Here is a 19,124-nt window from a genome sequence, read left to right as displayed (position 1 = left end):
CTTACTGCTCTTGTACCCTATCCGGATCTAATAAATTTAAACATAAGCTCAAAGAACAGCATCTTTTCAATTCAATACCTTACAGTCTTCAGGCTTGATATTGAGTGGAATAATTTCAGATCATAATCTCTGCTGACATTTTTCTCTTGGCTGTTGTTGGTAATGATTCTGCTACGGCCATTTACATTTCATCTTTTGCTGCTTTGTATGTCCTATTACTATGGCCTTTACCTTGAACAATTCTCCTACCACCAATTAATCTCTCCTACCTTCCACCCAGCACAGACCTTTCCTTTCATCCCTTCCTCACCTCTTTTCTTTCCTTCATTTTTAATTCTTTAAAAGTTGTTAAAACTCAAAACATTTTCAATTTTGACAAAAATGGTCACTGACCCCAAGTATTAGCTTGCTTCTCTTTCTGTAGAACTGTCATTTCAGCTGAACATTACATAAATTTACATTTTTATTTCAGATTTCCTGCATTTGCAGTAATTTTATCCTTGTACACTAGTCTGCATTAAAAAAATGTTTACCTTTCTCCAAGTTGAGGTGTGGATAGATGGAGGGAGTTTAAAAGGGAGTGAAAAATTTGTATGTGGGATGGAGGCAGATTTGGAAATGGGATTATGGGATGGAGTATAATGTGGGTTAGAGCCTGGTCTCTTGTATTTAGTGTTTCTAATATCTGTTCTGAGCCATGTGGGGGCTGGCAGTGATGTGGAGGGGAAAAAGGTTCTTCTATCTCCCTGTTATTTTGAAAATCTATCTGCACTCTATGATGATTCAAGTCTTACATTCTTTCTGAATTTATTTAAGTTTTCCCTATCTGGGATTATACTATTAATTCTCCAGGCTTCTCAATAAAAACTGCACAATATTCTTGGTTGAAACTCTGAGCACTACAAATTGATTGTTTAGGTGATGATCCATTTGTTGGCAGGGGAGTGGTTAGTCTCCATACCCTGATGGCAAGGGAAACTACTGGTCCCGAAATATTAATTCTGGTTCCTTTCCACAGAAGGGCAGCATGGTGGCTCAGTGGTTAGCACTGCTGCCTCACAGTACCAGGATCCCAGGTTCGATTCCAACCTGAGGCGACCGTCTGTGTGGAGTTTGCACATTCTTCCTGTGTCTGCGTGGGTTTCCTCCGGGTGCTCCGGTTTCCTCCCAGGGTCCAAAGCTGTGCAGGTCAGGTGAATTGGCCAATGCTAAATGACCCATGGTGTTAGGTGCATTAGTCAGAGGGAAATGGGTCTGGGTGGGTTACTCTTCAGAGGGTCGGTGTAGACTGGTTGGGCTGAAGGGCCTGTTTCCACACTGTAAGTAATCTAATCTTAAAAGAAAAGAAGTTGCCAGACTTGCTGAGATTTTCCAGCAATTTTTGTTTTCATTTCTGATTATCAGCATCTGCAGTTCTTTCGGTTTTTTATTCACTATTTAAACATTCCTAATGCACAGTCTAGGTTCAAGGATGTTGGGTGAGGATAAGACATGAGTATTGACTTACTTTGACAAATTCCTGTACTATGGCCATTTTTAAAGCAAAATACTGCAAATGCTGGAATTCTGAAATGAAAAACAAACAATTCTGGAAAAGCTCCGCAGGGCTGACAGCATCTGTGGGTCATCTGATGAAAGATTACCAAGCTCGAACATGAGGCCAGGTATTCTGATAGCCAGATACTGTGTTTTACACTGGGACCATCAAAAATCTTTGACATAGCTGACACCATTGGAATTGCCAGGAAAACTGAATTTTCCAATGTTCAATTCTCCTGCGCTAAGGACACTGTGAAAAAACTCCATTGAAGTTGGAGAATTTAAGAATTCTGTCTCACTTCTGCTCAAAGATTATCCAGAAAACTACATCCAGCTGACCTGACATCACCCTGATCACCCCTCCCATTACCCAACCCTCCAATAGGACAGACCCAGCATAGGTGGTGGCACAATGGTATATAGTCAAGAGGTAGTTGTCCTTTGAATCCTCAACATTGACTCCAGACTCGATGAAGTCTTATCGCTTCAGGTCGAACATGGGAAAGGAAATCTCTTTCTGATTATCACGTAGTGTCCTCCCTTGGCTAATGAATCAGTACTGTGCCATGTTGAACAACGATGTGATAATGAGCAGTTATCTATTGTAGTGATATTGATTAATCGAAATATCAGTTATAACACAAGAGGTTAACAACTCCCCTGCTATTCCTCACAGCTGGCACTATTACAACAAGCTAATGAAAACCCAATCACTGCAAACGCTGAAGAACTGAAATAAAAACACAAGGTGCTGGAGAAATGCAGCAGGTCTGGCAACATCTGTTGAGAGAAGAACAGAATTAACATTTTGAGTCCAGTATGACTCTTCTTCAGAACTGAAAAGAAGTGGAAAGATGCAGAGACGCAAATGGAACAGCAGGGCATGTCAAAGAAAGGTTAGCGGGTAATGGAAACAAGACATTAAAGGTGTCACAGAGGACTGTATGTAGAACCGTACGGAGATGTACATTTTTGGTCCCGGCATTTAAGAAAGAATATCTTGGTACTGGACGCAGTTCAAAAGAGATTCACTACGCTGATTCCGGGGATGAATGGATTGACCTATCAAAAATGACTAAACAGTTTCAGCCTTTATTCATTAGAGTTTAGAAGAATAGGGGTTGGGTTGAAACATCCAAGCTTTTGAAGGCTTTTGACAGGGTAGACATGTTAAGAAGATGTTTCCACTAGTGGAGGAATTTTGAACTAGGGGACATAGTTACAGAGTAAGGGGACATTCATTTGAAGCTGAAATGTACAGGAATTACATTTCAGAGAGCAGTGTATGTCTTGAATTCTCTACCTGAAAATGTGTTGCTGGAAAAGCGCTGCAGGTCAGGCAGCATCCAAGGAGCATGAAAATTGACGTTTCGGGCATGAGCCCTTCATTCCTGAAGAAGGGCTCATGCCTGAAACCTTTATTCTCCTGTTCCTTGGATGCTGCCTGACCTGCTGCGCTTTTCCAGCAACACATTTTCAACTCTGATCTCCAGCATCTGTAGTCCTCACTTTCTCCTTGAATTCTCTACCCCAGAGACTTATGGAAGCCAACTCACTGAAAGCCTTTAAAGACAAGGCAGATTGACCTTTGAAATATTGCAGAGTTGAGGGCTATGAGGAGCTGGCACAAAAGAGGAGCTGAGACCTTGGGGCAGATCAGCCAAAAGCTTATTGAATGGTAGAGCAGGTTTGAGGGCCTACTCTTACTCCTATTCATCATGTTTAAAGCCATCAGACAACTGCTGTAAAACAATGAAAGAGCACTGCTCCAGAATAGATATTAATACCAGAGTAAGGAACAGTTTGGACAAAAGCAAAAGGTGGAAACAAGGTAGACTGACTTGGGAATAAAATTTAAAATGGAGTGTGGAGTTCTTGGTCTGAATTTGCAGAGCTCAGTGCTGAGTCCAGACGGCTGTAAAGTTCCTTCTCAGAAAATGAGGTTTCTCCAGTTTGAGTTGAGCTTCACTGGAACACTACTATAGGCCAAGGACAGAAGTGTGAGCATGAGAGCAAGGTGGTGAATTGTAACGACACAAAGACAGAAGGTCATGGTCAGGTTTATGGACTGAGTGGAAGTGTTCCACAAAGCAATCACCCAATCTGTATTTGGTCTCCCCAGATAAGGGGACTGCTTTGTAAATGCTGAGTAAAGTAAGATAAATTGAAAGAAGTACAGGAAACTACCGCTTCAACTGAAAGGAATGTTTGGGGCCTTGAGCAGTGAGGAGATAAAATGCCAGCTAGGGTGACACAGTTGCTCAGTGGTGAGCACTGGTTGTCTCACAGCACCAGGGACACGGGTTTGATTCCAGCCTCGGGCGATTGTCTGTGTGGAGTTTGCACATTCTTCCCGTGTTTGCGCGGGTTTCCTCCTGGTACTCGGTTTCCTCCCACAATCCAAAGATGTGCTGGTTAGGTGAATTGGCCATGCTACGCTGCCCATAATGTTCAGGGATGTGCATTAGTTACAGGTAAATGTAGAGTAGTAGAGGAATGGGTCTGGTTGGGTTATTCTTCATAAGGTCAGTGTGGACTTGTAGGGCTGAATGGCCTGTTTCCACACTGTAGGGATTCTATGATTCACCTGCAACTGCATGAGAAAATGCCCTGGGATAAGGATGAGCTGCTAGTGGTGACAGAAGAGTAGACCAGGGTACCACAAAGGGAATGATTCATATGGAATGATGACAGGAGAGGGAAAGATGTGTTTAGTGCTGGATAAATGCCAAAAGTGGCAGAGTTTGATCCTTTAAATAGGGATGTTGGTGCAGTCCAAATTAAGGACAAAATGAATCCTATTGTGCTTTTGGAACAGAGGGGCTGAGGTGAGGGTCAAAATGTAGAGATTTGAAGGACACAGTTGAAGACCCGTCATCCCGAGTTAAGGGGATCCTACATTGATGAAAGAAGAAAATATGCTAGAATTGCCATTGTGGGGGGCTGCATCATTGGTACATGTATGACAGAGAAGGAGAGACTGGGAGAATGGAATGGGGATTATGGGAATAGGGTGGGGCGGTCTACGTCTGGGTGGGATGCTCTTTGGAGGGTAAGTGCAGGACTCAGTGGGCCGAATGGCCTCTTTCTGCACTGTAGGAATTCTACAACTCTACCAAACCTAAATGCTTGGAAACCTCTTTTAACAGCACCTCTGCCTCTTCCTCCACTTCTACTTCTGTCTTCTCTCTCTCTCTCTGTGTGATGGTTGTAAAACAGCAATTAACTCTCCAGTTGGCTTGCTGGCTATTTAGCTGAAATCACATGGCTTCTTATTAATGCTTTTTTGAAGTAAAAGTTCAAAATTACTTTCTGACCTTGACTGAACTAAAACAAATGAAAACTTATTTTCACTCACCTTTGAACTTAAATTTTTATATAATAGTATATTGAACACAAAAAAAGCAAATTCTATCAAAGCTTTTCATAGATTCTGTAAACTTCAGGACAGCTCACAACAATACAAAAATAGAGAGAAAGCAACATACAATCAGTATTCAAAGGGAATACTTTTTGCTTGGAAAGTAAACTCTGATTAGTGGAAGTACAGAGGAGCCTTGATTATCCAGCATTCAGTTTCGGATGATCCAATCATGATCGCAGGGTCCCAATACTTTGCTAACTATGTTATCTGGCAGCGATTATCCGGCATTTAATTAGCCGAACAAAATATTCCCCGCCCATGTCCTTCGGATAATCAAGGTTCCTTTGTATTGCAATGGAGAATGCACCAGTTGGGTGTTGACTGACATTTAACTGCCAAGATTTGTTTGAATTTCAAAGCAAGCAGGCTGATTCAGATTGTGGAGAAAGTGAGGTCTGCAGATGCTGGAGATCAGAGATGGAAATGTGTTGCTGGAAAAGCGCAGCAGGTCAGGCAGCATCTAGGGAACAGGAGAATCGACGTTTCGGGCATAAGCCCTTCTTCAGGATTCAGATTGTTCAAGGCTTTGCACTGAAAAATGAACTCATCAATAGCTTCACATATTTTGTTGAGTTGAAACAGGTATAGAGCGTTTTTTTTTATATTCCTTGGGTGAGAGCATCACTGGTTGGGCCAGCATTTATTACATTCCAAGAGGGCAGTTAAGAGTCAACCACATTGCCATGGGTCGAGAGTCACATGTAGGCCAGACCAGGTAAGGATGGCAGTTTCCTTCACTGAAAGAATGTTAGCAAGCCATTTGGGCTTCCCCCTGACAATTGATAATGGATTTGTGGTCATCATTAGACTCTTGATTTCAAATATTTATTGAATTCAAATTTTACCATCTGCTGTGGTGGGATTTGAACCTTGGTTTCCAGAACATTACCTGAGTCTCTGGATTAATAGCGTCATAGAGATGTACAGCATGGAAACAGACCCTTCGGTCCAACCAGTCCATGCCAACCAGATATCCCAATCCAATCTAGCCCCACCTGCCAGTACCCGGCCCATATCCCTCCAAACCCTTCCTATTCATATACTCATCCAAATGCCTCTTAAATGTTGCAATTGTACCAGCCTCCACCACATCCTCTGGCAGCTCATTCCATACACGTACCACTGTCTGTGTGAAAACATTGCCCCGTAGGTCTCTTTTATATCTTTCCCCTCTCACCCTAAACCTATGCCCTCTAGTTCTGGACTCCCCGACTCCAGGGAAATGACCTTGCCTATTCACCCTATCCATGCCCCTCATAATTTTGTAAACCTCTATAAGGTCACCCCTCAGCCTCCGACACTCCAGGGAAAACAGCCCCAGCCTGTTCAGCCTCTCCCTGTAGCTCAAATGGTCCAACCCTGGCAACATCCTTGTAAATCTTTTCTGAACCCTTTCAAGTTTCACAACATCTTTCCGATAGGAAGGAGACCAGAATTGCACGCAATATTCCAGCAGTGGCCTAACCAATGTCCTGTACAGCCGCAACATGACCTCCCAACTCCTGTATTCAATACTCTGACCAATAAAGGAAAGCATTCCAAATGCCTTCTTCACTACTCCAACAATAATACCACTAAGCCATTGCCCACCCCCCAGTTGTGTGTACAGGTTGTTTCTGATTTTAAGGAACAAGACCTTCAGTATTAATATATATGCGAGTGTATCACACTTTTGCACATTCAGGATTGTTTAGCAAATGCTGTCTAACCATGAAATCACATAAATGTTGGACACCTGGTCAGGAGTTTTCTGTGAGCAGATTGGTTAGGTACAGTCAGGATCTTGTTTATTGTGAAAAATGAAAGAATATTCCATCTTATATAATCCACCAGTTGTTAAGACATGCAACCTAGCATCACACCTGCACTGAAATTCATATTCATGACACTCATTTGTTCTACCTATCACACACATATATTTGTACACAGAATCCTTTCTTTGCAGACATAAAGATCATGCACACACATTGTGCATACTTCAACTCAAGAAAATAGGTTACCATGATTTCTTGATTCATTTCCCAGGGAAATACTTTGACTAATTAAACTCAAGCTGACTGTTTCAAATTTAAACAAAGCTTGTCAATTAATTGTTGGTCACCATCTTACTGAGGCGTTTTACTTGGCAACACCTATACCAATCTGCACTTTCTTCTAAAACAGTATTGATGCTGTTTTCCTTTTGCATTAGTATTCTTATGAATTGTCATCATAATGTAAGATGAACAGCTTCCACAGAGTCTGTTGTTTTCTCCAGCAATACTCAAGCCCAGCTATGCCTGCCTCTTCGTCGGATATGTGGAACAGTCCATCTTCCGCACCTACACTGGCACCACCCCCACCTTTTCCTCTGCTACATCAATGATTGTATTGGCGCTACCTCATGCTCCCACGAGGAGGTTGAACAGTTCATCCACTTTACCAACACCTTCCACCCTGACCTCAAATTCACCTGGACCGTCTCAGACTCCTCCCTCCCCTTCCTAGACCTCTCCATTTCTATCTCGGGCGACCGATTCAACACAGACATTTACTACAAACCGACCGACTCCCACAGCTACCTAGATTAGACCTCCTCCCCACCCTGCCTCCTGTAAAAACGCCATCCCATATTCCCAATTCCTTCATCTCTGCCGTATCTGCTCCCAGGAGGACCAATTTCACTACTGAACTATCCAAATGGCCTCCTTCTTCAAAGACCGCAATTTCCCCTCCGACGTGGTCGACGATGCTCTCCACCGCATCTCCTCCACTTCCCACACCTCCACCCTTGAACCCCGCCCTCCAATCACCACCAGGACAGAACCCCACTGGTCCTCACCTTCCACCCCACCAACCTCCAGATACATTGTATCATCCTCTGTCATTTCCGCCACCTCCAAACACACCCACCACCAAGGATATATTTCCTTCCCCACCCCTATCAGCATTCCGGAGAGACCACTCCCTCCGCAACTCCCTCGTCAGGTCCACACCCATCACCAACCCAACCTCCACTCCCGGCACCTTCCCCTGCAACCGCAAGAAGTGCAAAACTTACGCCCACACCTCCCCCCTTACTTCCCTCCAAGGAACCAATGGATCCTTCCATATCCATCGCAAATTCACCTACACTTCCACACACATCATTTACTGTATCCGCTGCACCCGATGTGGTCTCCTCTACATTGGGGAGACAGGCCGTCTACTTGCGGAACATTTCAGGGAACACCTCTGGGACACCCGCACCAACCAACCCAACCGCCTCGTGGCTAAACACTTTAATTCCCCCTCCCACTCCACCAAGGACATGCAGGTCCTTGGCCTCATTCATCGCCAGACCCTGACCACACGACGCCTGGAGGAAGAGCGCCTCATCTTCCGCCCAGGAACCCTCCAACCACAAGGGATGAATGTAGATTTCTCCAGCTTCCTCATTTCCCCTCCCCCCACCTTATCTCAGTCCCAACCCCGGATTCAGCACCGCCCTCTTGACCTGCAATCTTATTCCCAACCTCTCCGCCCCCACCCCCTTGCCGGCCTATCACCCTCACCCTCACCTCTTTCCACCTATCGTATTCCCAACACCCCTCCCCCAAATTCCCTCCCCCCTACCTTATAGCTCAGCCCACTTGGCACACCAGCCTCATTGCTGAAGAAGGGCTTATGCCCGAAACGTCGATTCTCCTGCTCCTTGGATGCTGCCTGGTGTTGAGTTTTTCCAGCGCCACATTTTTTAACTCTGTACTGTCAAATAATTATTTATGTTGTTCATAACAGCCTATTCCTGGAACAGGGACAAAGATGTCAAAGAAGGGAAGGCCAAAGTCAGAAATGAACAGGTGACGATCAGAGAAGAGTGGGAAGTTGAAGAAAAATTCTTAAATATTTTCAGCTCTGTATGAGAGAAGGAAGCAGCACAGATACAGTCATCGATATATCAGAAAAAGAGCTGTGTAAGTTGGTCCGATTAGAATTAGAATTAGGAATTCTCTACGAATCCCACAAAAAAGACAGAAGTAAGCCAAATCTATGTGGGTGCCCAGTGGCACAAGTTGAAAAAGGCTAGAGTTTCATATTTAAAATAAATGAAGTTTATTTTCCCACAGCAGAATGTATCTTTGCAGTGATGAATAACATGGTAACAAAGAATATCTTCTAGCACACTAATGTTCATTTTTAGTTCTTTCCCCTTTAGTTTCTCTCTAACCCTATCGTTTCCCAATCATGTATCCTTGCAGACTGGGCATCATCCTCAATTCCTACTTTCCTTTAAAGATCTCTTAAAATATTGGTCGCTGTCAGTTACAGCATTTTATAAAGCTGCAGTCCTACGGCTAATCAGACTCTAAAATTCCTTCGGCTCAAACATCACTTTTCTCTTATTCTCACTATTATTTTCTAAATGTGGACATGGTTGTCATGATTATTATAAAGATATCCAAAGTTGTAATGGTCAGTTATGTTTTGTTAAAACATATTGATAAATCAAATTTATCAGCGACATGTTAGAAAGGAAGAATAACATAAAAATAACAAGGGATAATGTTTCGGATCCAGTGACCCTTCTTTAGAACTGCATTTTAGTTCTGAGGAAGGATTACTGGACATGAAATGTTAACTCTGCTTTCTCTCCACAGATGCTGCCATACCTGCTACCAGAGTTTTTTCAGAAATTTATATTTCTTGTTTCTGATTTTCGGCATCTGTGGTTCTTTGGGGTTTTTTTTAATAAAAATAACAAGAGTATTTTAGAAGTATTCTGACAAGTTAGGAAAGTCAGGCAGGTAAAGTTACAGCCAAAAAGGGACATGACATAACCATCTTTACATACAAGCCTAGAGGTCTTATGGTACAATGAGTAATATCCTACCTCTAAGCCAGAGGCTCCAGATTCATATCTCAACTCCAAACTTGATGGCCAAGAAGGCACATTCATAACGGGGCCAAAGTGGTTGAGTATCAACTTATCAAATCCTTCCAACGTTGGCCAACAGTAAACAATAAAAGTGGGAGAAATTCAAGATAATCCATGCGATGGAAAGGAAATTGCAACTTTGACCATCACTTTCAAAGTGCGAGACTACAACATGCTGGTTGGTTGTTGCAGCACTGAGGAGTCCACTTTGCTGCAACAACCTGCACTTTTTTACGCATGTTGTAGTCTAGCACTTTGGAAAGTGATGGCAACCTTGTTCTGGCTGGGCTTTAATCAGGATTGATCTCTTTGCCCTGCTCATGGTGAAGGTCATGGTACGGTGGGTTGGACCTTATTTTGGGCAGAGAACTGAGGAAGCACATGCATAAGTTTAAAAATATAAATTTTTACAGTATTTGCAAAGATTTGTAGCTCAGGTGGTGGATGAGGTTGTAGATTCGTTTGCTGAGCTGATGTGGTTTTCTGCAGATGTTTCATCATCTTGCTAGGCAACATCATCAGTGCGTCTTCGATACAGTATTGGTGGTCTGTCCTGCCTGGTATTTGTCTATCTCTGTCTTATGGTGCTTCCGGTTCTGTATCTGAGTGGGTTACATATGGGTTCCAGTTCAATGTGTTTATTGAGTTCTGGTTGGAGAGCCAGGATCCAAGGAATTCTCTCTGTTTAGCCGATGCTAAGATGGTTACATTGTCCCAGTTGAATTTGTCAAGATTAAAGTGGTGCTGGAAAAACACAGCAGGTCAGGCAGCATCCGAGGAACAGGAAAATTGACATTTCAGGCAAAAGCCCTTCATCAGGAAATTTGTGTCCTTTGTTGTCTGTGTAGTTGGAAATACAGTGTACTGGTCATGTCTGACAGTGGTGAGCTGATGTTCGTGCCCTCGTATAGCCAGTTTTCTTCCTGTTTGTACAATATAGTGTTTTTTCACAGTCTTTGCAGGGTATCTTGTAGAATACATTCGTCCCATTGGATGTGGGTATTGGGTCTTTAACCTTTGTGAGGAGCTGGCGAATAAGACAAGCTAAAATGTAATTTTATCTCATTTTTTATGATATCGATTAAGTGCTATTGTACATTTTCTTCTGTCTTTCAACAAAGTCTACTTTACCTTGTATGCAGCATGTGAGAGTTAATGTCACATTGCAACAAATAATGCATCTTATCTAAAACTATATGATATTGAAATTCATCAAATTTTAAAGTGATGTTGTACCCTGTGGCAAAACTTAGCACGCAAGCATCCATTTTCACAATAAGAGTGTAAATACAGTCAACCTAGCCATACAAGTTATATCAGTTCTGTACCATTTTTAAATAAACTCTTTCAAGAATGATGGACATATTTAAGGAATATAATGACTCAAACCTCCTCTAATTCTGAGACTCTATTGTTTTACTAGGTAATTCAAGAACGAGGGGATTTTTGACGAGATTAAGGCAACTGTCATAATCTCATGATTTTGTTTTAGCTCTTAATGAGATGCTCAGAGACCATTTGATATGTAGGATTAATGATGTAACGATGCAAAAATGCGTAATAGCTGAAGCACAACTGGACTTCAAAGAGGCACTACAACTGGTTTTATCATTGGAAAAAGCGGCAAGTGGAGCATACGAGTTACAGGGTATTTTGGTGGAATTGGACACCTCCACCAGTCTGACTCAGCTTGGGAACATCACTTGAGTGCAGGCATAGCCTCACTCAGGATATATCCTGATCAAAGCAACTCTAGGTCGGCCCACAGCAAAATCCCAAAACAAAACCAAGCCTCATCCAAATAGTTAAAATTTTCTTCAGAATCCTGGCTGGTAAGTCATTGCAGGTGCTGCTGTTATGTGGACTCACAACAGCAAAGGAGTCCTACTAGACCTAAATTGAGTAAGATAACGCATAGGCCGGTATGCAGGAGAGTTCATATCTTGGAAACTCCATCTACATCTGGTTTGGAACAATTAAAGTACTTAACAACATCCAAATCAGATCCAATCAAAATAAATGTCTGGTTAAGCGGTTATCAGTTCTAATGGAGGCCGAGACCAGAGCAGCTGAATTAGTGATCACAGAATCAGTTTTCAACAAAATTTGCTCTGGACTCCAGTCATTAAATTTGCACAAGATCTCGGCTAAGCTGAGAACCTATACTATGAAGCCTTAATGGATTAAGGGTACAACTTTGATTTCGGTCTCTTATAAAAAGCAGCTGGTCCAGTTACCATTGATTGTAGTAAAAGATTCAGTCCCAAGCTTGGAGTGAAATTGGTTGCAGGAAATTCATCTGGATTGGCTCAACATTTTTCAATTAGAAAACAGCTGCCTGGGTGAAATTCTAATTAAATACCTGGAAATCTTCCACAAAGATCTAGGGACTATCGGAGGAACCAAGGCTACCTCACATGTTGACTAGGAAGCTATACCATGATTCTGCAAGCTCTGCCCAGTGCGTTATGGGCAAAAGTACAAGCAGAAGTCAGAAGACAGGAAACTGAAAGAATCATCATACCAGTCCAGTTTGTGGAAGGTGCAGCACTGGTTGTACTGATTTTGAAGTCTGATGGATCAATTCACCTTTGTGGGGATTTTAAACAAAAGGTCAACCATCTTTTGTAGCTGGATAAATACCCAGTCCCTTGGATGGAGGAGTTATATGCAAAAACTGGCAGGAGCCTGTCCTTCAATCTGGACATGAGCCACACTTACTTGCAATTGTATTTAGACAAGGATTCCCAGATTAAGTTACAATGAATGTCCTTAAGGGTTTTACCAATATACAAGACCACCATTTGGGGTATTGTCAGCCTATTCAATTCTTCAAAAGATGGTGGAGAACATTTTGCAAGGTCCACCTCAGGTCGCCGTTTACCTAGATGAAATTTTAATAACAGGAAAACTAATAAGGAACACTTAGAGAACTAGGAGATAGTCCTAAAGTATTTTTCCACAACAGATGTTATGTCTAAGTAGGGAGAAAATGTGTGTTCCAAGCCCCCAACTTACTGATGCTACAGAATCAGCAAAATGGGGTTACACCCGTTGGAACATAAAATGAGAGTGATCAAAGGTGTCCCAGCTCTCATGTCTTCAAGGAGCTTAGGTCATTCCTTGGAATGGCAATTTGTTACAGAAAGTTCACACTTACTCTGGCCTTCTAAAGAGTCAGGCTTAGACAAGCCCTAGCTGTCAGTGAAGTAGAGAACAGTTATCATCCTGTGATCCCAAGAAAGATTTGGTATTGACATGCGATGTCTCCCTGTATGGCATTAGCATGGTCTCAGCTCATAGTTGGTCCAATGGACAGGAATGCCCAATAGCATATGCTTTCAGGACTTTGGCCAATACAGAGCATAAATACACACAGACAGAAAAGGAAGGTTTGACGGTTATATTTGGCGTCAGAAAGTTCCACAATACCTTTAGGGACAAAAATTCGTGATAATCTTAGTCCACAAACCTCTACTTCATCTGTTTAAAGAGGAAAAGGCCAGTGTCACAACTTTGTGTCACATTCAGCAGTGGACTCTAATACTGAGTGCTTATAATTATACGTTAGAATAGCGTCCAGGAGACCGAGTAGCGAATGCAGATGCATTGAGCTGCCTTTCATTAGTGGGTACACCATTGGTGGATCCCCTAATGGAAGAGTCTGTAATGATATTAAATTTTTTGGACACATCCACAGTCACAACTGACAACATAAGACTTTGGATGCAGAAAGATCCAATCTTTTCAAAACTGAAACAACTGGTGGTGATGCAGGAAATGCATAAGGCCATTGTAACTAAAACTGAAACCTTTTTGGACCCAGAGAGACCAGCTCACAGTAAAGGATAGCATGTTATTATGGGGAGCTAGACTGATTGCCTCAAGCAAGGGTCACCACCAACTACTGGCTGAACTACACCAAGGTCATGCGGGGTCTCCAAAATGAAGATGTTGACAAGGCCCACATGCAGACATAGCCACTTTGGTGAGGCAGTACCCAGAGTGCCAACAGGGGCAAGACAATACAGCCAGCAGTTCCACAATATCCATGGCAATGGCTGGGTAAACCTTGGACTTGATTGCATTATGGAGTTCCTGTCATGGTTTCAATGTTTTTAGTCTTTGTAGATGCCTACACAAAGTGGTATATAGGTTTCATTCATGAAATATAGGGACAGGGATAGAAAAACTACATGCATTTCTTTCAATACTCTGAGGCCCAGAAGTATTAGTCACAGATAATTGATTATTGTTTGCCAGCAGGGAATTTGGGTAATTCCCAAAGTCAAATGGGATTTAATATATAAGGAAAACTCCACACCAGCCATCAGCCAATGGTCTGAGAGATAGATCAGTTCAAACTTTAAACACTGGCTTGAAGAAACAACCTACAGCCTTGCTAGATACCAAGTTGTCCATGTTCTTATTTGATTATAGGACTATTCCATTTGCAGAGATAGCACCGCCAGAATTGTTAATTGGTAGAACACTCCGCATCAGGTTATGTCTGATCTTCCCAGACCTAAGGGGGTGGTGAAACAGCATCAGGAATACTAATGCCAGACACAAGACTCCACCAAGCGAGAGAGACAGATTGATATGGGGGCAGGGGGGGATGGTGGTGGTGAAGTTGGGTTTAAGAATCATGAAAATGGCCCCAAATGGGTAAGATGAATGGTCAATGTGCAGTCAGGACCAGTGATGCACAAAGTTTGGGTAGGTATAACGGTCTTGAACAAGCACGTGAACCATATGAAAGCTGTGAATTTGCAAACAATGCAGGAACAAAATGTGCCCTACCCCTTGGAACAGTAGGAAAGGCTGCCAGAACCTATGAATTCACCCTCTCCATCAGGTGTTGACGAATCCTCAGAATCAGAGACAGAAATGGTGAATGTAGCCGTCTCAATGCCTATGATGTCGGATGAAGAGGGTGAAATTCTACTGAGGTGCTCCTGGCTCAAGAGGAAATGTCCCGTATCAGAAGAGTTGGAAGAATCTAAGCCAATGCTAAAATGTCTAGGAGGCTCTCCAAGAGAAAAGACCAGCCTCTGTTTGCAGACTCAGAGGGGGAGGGATGCAATGCGTGGAACAAGGATAGCCAGCATATGAGTTTCCTATTTGGGCCGTTAACCGGATCCAAACAGGGAGCCCTCGCTGACATAAAAAGGAGTATCAGATATTCCAACACTCTGAGACCTGTTTCTGAAGAGGCAGGACTGAAGTCAAGCACCTTTTATGTGTAAATAAAGGGTGACTTGGTAACAGGATACTGGCCTCTGTGGAGTTATTTCAATGAGGTTGATACTCATTTGAATAATGTTGGAAACATAAATATTTCCAAAGAATGGTAAGACAGGACATTTTCTGGGACCGACTGATCCAAGCTTCAGTTCCATGTGAGGTGACATCACTTAACATAGGACCTCTCGCACATGCTCAGTAGCTATTCTTAAAATAAAGATCTAATTAATTCGTAACTCCACACCACCCATTTGAACAGGGGTCAAGCAGCAATGCTTCTTGCTTTGGAAATCTGCTGCTGAACAGCAGTAGTGATACTTACACAGCAGACTACAGATACAGGAAGTGAATGGAGTTTCATTCAATTTTCCTCCAATTCATAACACTGGTATTGAGATCAAATAACCCAAGGTACACTAGGCAGTAGTACATTAGGGGCTATAACAAATCAACAGCTCGTTTTTCAACCTTTTTGAACTTTTTTATCCATTAATGACTGTCTCACTGCTACTCGTTTTGCCAATGAGTTAAGGCAAATGTCACCCCACATGCGTGATTTGGAATCCATGGAAGGGAAGATTCTGATTTGCATTAATAGAGGAAAAATTTTTCTGTATGAACATCAGGCTTTCTGAAATGTGATGTCCTCAACTTTCTTGAAAAAGAACTAAGCATTTTTATTTCCGTTGGTTTTGGAATTGATTCTTTTATTCTTGGGTACAGTCCAAACAAATTGTTTTGACATCAAAAGTTGATACTTCACTAAATAAAGGGGGTGAAGTTTGGTGTTAGAGTGCAAACTAAGTAGATGACATGCTAAGAAGGCAAATCGATTTGAACATCTGGTTTCGCTCCAAATCCAACAGCTACCTGATGAGTTAAACATGCCTGCAGTTAGAAAAGCAGATACCTGCAGGACGAACACTTCGGCATTGATTAGAAATAATTGTCCTGGAGTAGTTTATGTGGATTTCACATACTCACTTCAGCTGAAGGGTGGAATACACTGAGTGTCATGTGAAGAGTATTTTCTCAGGGACTAGGAGGCATATTTTGAGGCAGAGGCCTGGGAAAATTTGGAGAAAGAGAGTGTGTCAATTCAATGGTGTTCTCTGACTTCCTTGCACACTTCCCAGAGGTGGTTCCAGTCTTGGAATGGCAGTAGACCTGAACCAATGGAAAGCTGATTAGAGATTATCAGCAACCAAAAAGCAGCACTTTTCTGGTAATGTTGTCAACATTGCACTGAACTTCACAAGCAAACTGTGGATCCACGTATAAAGTCTAATACCACAACGTCTCAAGGGGTTCTTAAAATATGTAGCTTTAATTCTCCCTGAGAGGTATCAATTTCTTCTCCTCATCTGGTTGTAATTCACAGTAACAAAAGGCACATGAAGACCAACTGGTCAGAGCATCATAACAGATAAGTCAAATCTAACACTAAATTAGTTGATAAAGTGTGGTGCTGGAAAAAGCACAGGGCCACATTTTATCAACTCTGACTCTCTAGCACTTGCAGTCCGCACTTTCTCCTTCGAACACTAAATTAGCAAACCTGAGATTGTCTGAACAGACCCGAGCAGGAATAAGCTTTAAAAGTTCCATCTAATCCTCTGCACAGGATAGTGTTGGTAATGAGGAAGTAAAAGCGCTTGCTCATCATTTTGTCCAGCCCTCCTTCATTCTTCGTGCACCAGTCACAATCTCACTCGAAATGCTGATGGATGTCTTCAAGATGTCATGCACACTAACTCACGTTCCCACCTCCACAATCTACATGCTCTCCTTCATTGGCCAGTGAGGCCAGAAGCTGTCTCTTAACTGAGTGTCTCTCGTAAAATTACCCTGGGACATGCAATGTTGCTACCAATGGAACAGAGTTGTAAAATTTGTCCATGCTGCCAAAAGGTGTGGCAGGTTTAGCCAACAGCAGCTGGTTCCATAGTTCAGAGACTGTGTGAAAGTGTGCATAGCTTGATATCACTGTACTGGAGGTCCTGCTGGAACAGGTCAAGAGAAGGAAAGAAATGTGTTAGCAGGAATGTATCTCACCATCATGTCCGTCTCTCCTGCAGCAGCCAAAGTTGCTGCTTCTGGCCTCATGTCTCCTCCCATTCCTCTGCAGACCAAGGAGGATCAGATATTGCTGACCAGCACTCCTTATCATCTGGTGACTCTAACAGACTTACAAATAAGATGCAGGAGCACAATATTCACTCATTTTAGACACAGTCCTCAGAGAAAATCTAGAATAAATGTTAGTAGACTGCTCTGATGAAGCCTGAACAATATGTCCTACGAAGTCTCTTAATATGTTTCAAGTATCTTCATCAAACCTCCAGCAGCATATGGAAGTAAAATGTGGAATATTATTTAGTAATGTTCAAAATTCCCTGCTTATTTACTTCCTATCAGCTAGTTGTTATTCAAAAGTAGAGTTTGGTCATGTGCTATTCATCAAAAACATTCTGCTGACTCTTAAATTGCTGACAAGCATTAGTTGCCACTTTAAATAGCAGTCAGCCCATTAGCATTATCCAAGCAATTGCTCCCAATGCCAAAATTATCTCCTTCACTGTGATCTAAACCAATATTTCAGTGTTAATACCCCTCTAGGATGACTGACAGGGTAGCAGTGGTAATGTGAGGTCACACCCCTGGTGGTGTCAGCACTCTTGACTGGATACTGCAGTAAAATAAACTGAAAGAGAAAACAGCAGAAAACAGATTGCTGCAGCAGTGGCAGAGACAAGATTCTGGGTGGGTTCATTGTTCAGTAATGCCTCCATACTGGTTCTCCTCCAAGCTACTGGGCAAGGTGTAATAGGAGGACCTATCCACCAGAACAAGGGAATAAGAATGGAGATTGTAGAGAGAGTTAGTAATTGTGGAGTCTTTCCTAGAACTTAGCTGCAGTGCCACATGAGAGAGCAATCTGCCAATGTGGTTGCACAAGTACTCTTCTTAGTATCTTGTATGTGGTGATGTGCGAGATAAGCCATTAGAAAAGTGTTGCCAACCCAGTGTTTGATAACAGGGCCAAGCAGCAACATCCGGGGTGGCACGGTGGCTTAGTAGTTAGCCCTACTGCCTCACAGCGCCAGAGACCCAGGTTCAATTCTAGCCTTGGGTGACTGTCTGTGTGGAGTTTGCACATTCTCCCCATGTCTGCATGGGTTTCCTCCGGGTGCTCCAGGTTCCTCCCACATTCCAAAAGATGTGTACGTCAGGTGAATGGGCCATGGTAAATTGCCCAAAGTGTAGTTATTAGTCAGGGGTAAATGTAGGGGAATGGGTTCAGTGTGAACTTGTTGGGCTGAAGGACCTGTTTCCACATTGTAGGGATTCTAATTGCCTGTGGCAGGAACTGCAGTCTTTCAGTGTAAGACCTGGTCCAGTCAGCTGACTCTTCAATGGCACTTTTGAATGAATGAATTAATGATTTTATTGTCACATATATTATACAGCGACAAAAACAATAAAATACAGTGAAAAGATTTTCCACTGACACTATGATCCAGCACCATTTTGAATAGTTTTAAGAATAAGAAAAGAAATAGAAAGATATAGCTTAAAGAGAGTCCATCGATCCTGAGATAGTCATCATCAACGTTGCCTACACCACCATCCTTCCTCCACTGCCGCTGTCTACACTGGAACCAAGCAACGTTGAAGACACCACTCTTCAGGTGCCATCTTTCATTGCTGGACTGATTCTCCGCCAGCACTGGATCTACCAGTGTCAGAGCATTATCTCTTGCTGCAGGGCCCACCTCATCGATGTCACTGTGATGCCTTTCCACCACCGCTTCACAGCCACTAGCACCAGGCTCAACCAATGACAAAGTTGCTAATGCTCGGGCACTTACTTTTGCCGCTGGGCCTACCTCACTGGCATCACCTACGCGGATGCAGCAGCCGCCGATTCCAATGCCAGGTCCTATGCTTGTCACAGAAAACTAAAGGCTCACTCATGTCCACTCTGAACTCACTAGTTACTGTCACCATGAGGTC

This window comes from Chiloscyllium plagiosum, unplaced genomic scaffold (genome assembly GCF_037043375.1).
Source record: "Chiloscyllium plagiosum isolate Xiang-an unplaced genomic scaffold, Cpla_swu_hap1 HiC_scaffold_2, whole genome shotgun sequence".
Classification (NCBI taxonomy): domain Eukaryota; kingdom Metazoa; phylum Chordata; class Chondrichthyes; order Orectolobiformes; family Hemiscylliidae; genus Chiloscyllium; species Chiloscyllium plagiosum.
Note: the sequence above shows the minus strand (reverse complement) of the source record.